Genomic DNA, 3968 nt, shown 5'->3' with positions numbered 1-3968 from the left:
CGTCGATGTCTCCATCTAAATCACTATCGGTAAAACTAACTAGATCTTCAGAACCACACCCTCTTTGATATTTCAGCCCATAGCTTGTGGATCCCTTCTCAGAGTCTTAGAGTGGAGAATGTACTTGACTGTTTGATGATGCATCATAAACCCTAAACCCTACTCACCATTCCAACAACATATAAAAGATTCGGTGAGTCAAGTACCTTAGATTCCGATGATGTGCCTGTACTCATAATTCACCAAGCTTCTTTCAACATCTTTACCAAGTTGTAACTTTATTTCCATGGGATATACTTGGTCGGGTTGCACTCTGTCATCTTAAATTGCAACAACAGCTTGTTAGCATAGGTTGATTGCTTTAACATGATGCAATATTTCCTTTGGTCTACTTCCATACCGAGGTAGTATGTGAGTAACTCGAGATCAGTCATATCAAAATCTTTCATCATTTGTTGCATAAACTCTTTAAAGCCTTCCACACTTGTACTAGTGACCATTAGGTCATCAACGTACACACCAATTATGAATGTTTCAACTCCATTATTTCTTGTATGCAATGCTTGCTCTTGCAAGCAGTTCATGAAGTTTAGAAATCTTTAAGCTCTTGTCCAAACGTATGTTCCATGCCCTCGGTGCTTGTCGTAAACCGTAAAGGGTATTTGACAACTTGTACACTTTGTACTCTTTGGTTTTGATGACGAACCCTTCCGGTTTAGCAACGTACATTTCTTCTCGGAGGTCACCATTTAGGAATGTTGATTTGACATCCAAATGATGGACCTTCCACCTATGTTGAGCTGCAAGGGCAGGAATTGACCTTTCATATGTTGTTGGAATGGTGAGTAGGTACATGGAAAAGCCTACTACGATGCCTCATCAAGCAGTTAAACACATTCTCCGCTATGTGAAAGAAACCACAAGCTATGGGCCGAAGTATCAAAGAGAGAGAGGTTCTGAAGAATGAGTCGGTTTTACCAATAATGATTTAGCTGGAGACTTGACGATAGAAAAAATACTGCAAGAATGACTTTTTATCTCAACGGAAATTTGATATCTTGACAATCTTAGAAGCAGCGAACTGTGGCACTATCTTCCTGTGCCACAAGCTATGGGCTGAGAAATTTGTTGAGCGAAGTGACTAGAAGTGAACTAAAGCCGATAACTCTCTACATCGACGACAAACCTGCGATTGCACTGATGAAGAATCCAATATTTCACGGACGGAGCAAACACATTAATACTCACTTCCACTTCATCTGTGAGTGTGTCGGGAAGTGACAAATCGTTGTGGAATTTATATGCACTAGAGAGCAACGTGCTGATATTCTAACCAAGGCCCTAACAAGGGTTAAGTTTGTAGAGATGCGAGAATTACTAAGAGTGAAAATCTCGAAAAAAAAGTCAAGTTTACAGAGGAGATTGTGAGCTAATAAACTTGGCTTAGTAGAATAAGTTGCTAACTTAGGGAGTAACTTTAGGAGAATCGTTAGTAGACTTAGTAGAATAAGTTACTAACTTATGAAGCAATTATAGAAGAATTGGTAGTAATTGCCAAATTGTGGACCAAGTTTAGTTCTTTAATTGAAGATTGTTAGTGGTTCTTAACACCAGAAAGTTTAGGAAACTAGTTAGTGCTTTCTTCACTATAAATACTCATGAGATGTATGCTCTTTTCACAACAACAAAGAGAATTAAAGAGCTAAGTTTCTTTGTTCCAAAAGTCCCCCCCCCCCCCCCCAANACCCGGAGCATATATCACAACAGCTCATCCTTCTTTCTAACACAGCAAAAAACGTTTATAACATACATCTCAAAATCTCAACCTAGAAAAATTTGGTAATTTCGTACTTGTTGAAATTGGCCAACTCGTATTCTAGTCATGCATATTTTCGTTCTATTTTCATTCTATCCTACAAAAGGTATAAAAACCACATGCATCTTGGAATTCAACCTAGCTTCACTATTTGAGTAGGATAATAGGAATTAATTTTGCATGCCTAGACAACCAATATCAGTGAAGGAGCATAAAGGGCCAAGGGAGTTATTCCGTTGGAGAGTCTTCTTGCCCACTCTTTGGCACAAACATTTTCCTTCCACTAGAGCAGGTTCCCGGGAAGCGATTTTCAGGGAGAGGAGCAAGTAGTTGTGCTAGTATCAGATGGAGATGGAGATAAACGGAAGGTGTTAGATGTGGCCCACAATCGAAATATGTTGAAACAAGTTTTCTAAATGAGAGAAATATTTGAATAGAAGACCCTTAAGCACTTGTACTTATTTTTTCTTTGTTATGAAAAGAGCATACATCTAATGAGTATTTATATTAGAGAAAGCACTGAATAATTTTCTAAACTTTCTCCTCAAATTAGCTAGTATCGTATTCTATTAAGTCTACTAACAATTCTAAACTTGCTCCATAAGTTAGTAACTTATTCTACTAAGTTAAGTTTATTGGCACATAATCTATCCCATAAACTTGACTTTGTTCGAGATTCTTCACTCCCAGCAACTCCTGCATCTCTGCAAAGTTAACCCTTTCTAGGGTCTTGGTTAAAATATTCACACGTTGTTCTCTAGTTCATATGAACTCCACACGATTTGTCTCTTCAAAACACACTCATGGATGAAGTGGAAGCAATTGTCAATGTGTTTGCTATGTCCGTGAAATACTGAATTCTTCATCAGTGCAATCGCAAATTTGTTGTCGACATAGAGAGTTATTGGCTTTAGTTCACTCCTAGTTAATTCGCAAAAAAAAATTCTCAACTACAATGCTTGGTACGATGCCACAGTTGCTATCATGAACTTGGCCTCATAGGAAGATAGCGCAATAGTTCACTGCTTCTAAGAATGCCAAGAGATCAAATTTTCATTGAGATAAAACGTCATTCTTGTGTTTTTCTATCGTCGATGTCTCCATCTAAATCACTATCGGTAAAACTAACTAGATCTTCAGAACCACACCCTCTTTGATATTTCAGCCCATAGCTTGTGGATCCCTTCTCAGAGTCTTAGAGTGGAGAATGTACTTGACTGTTTGATGATGCATCATAAACCCTAAACCCTACTCACCATTCCAACAACATATAAAAGATTCGGTGAGTCAAGTACCTTAGATTCCGATGATGTGCCTGTACTCATAATTCACCAAGCTTCTTTCAACATCTTTACCAAGTTGTAACTTTATTTCCATGGGATATACTTGGTCGGGTTGCACTCTGTCATCTTAAATTGCAACAACAGCTTGTTAGCATAGGTTGATTGCTTTAACATGATGCAATATTTCCTTTGGTCTACTTCCATACCGAGGTAGTATGTGAGTAACTCGAGATCAGTCATATCAAAATCTTTCATCATTTGTTGCATAAACTCTTTAAAGCCTTCCACACTTGTACTAGTGACCATTAGGTCATCAACGTACACACCAATTATGAATGTTTCAACTCCATTATTTCTTGTATGCAATGCTTGCTCTTGCAAGCAGTTCATGAAGTTTAGAAATCTTTAAGCTCTTGTCCAAACGTATGTTCCATGCCCTCGGTGCTTGTCGTAAACCGTAAAGGGTATTTGACAACTTGTACACTTTGTACTCTTTGGTTTTGATGACGAACCCTTCCGGTTTAGCAACGTACATTTCTTCTCGGAGGTCACCATTTAGGAATGTTGATTTGACATCCAAATGATGGACCTTCCACCTATGTTGAGCTGCAAGGGCAGGAATTGACCTTTCATATGTTGTTGGAATGGTGAGTAGGTACATGGAAAAGCCTACTACGATGCCTCATCAAGCAGTTAAACACATTCTCCGCTATGTGAAAGAAACCACAAGCTATGGGCCGAAGTATCAAAGAGAGAGAGGTTCTGAAGAATGAGTCGGTTTTACCAATAATGATTTAGCTGGAGACTTGACGATAGAAAAAATACTGCAAGAATGACTTTTTATCTCAACGGAAATTTGATATCTTGAC

Source organism: Cucurbita pepo, chromosome LG11, assembly GCF_002806865.2.
Source record: "Cucurbita pepo subsp. pepo cultivar mu-cu-16 chromosome LG11, ASM280686v2, whole genome shotgun sequence".
In the NCBI taxonomy this organism is placed as follows: domain Eukaryota; kingdom Viridiplantae; phylum Streptophyta; class Magnoliopsida; order Cucurbitales; family Cucurbitaceae; genus Cucurbita; species Cucurbita pepo.
This window is presented reverse-complemented; position numbering follows the sequence as displayed.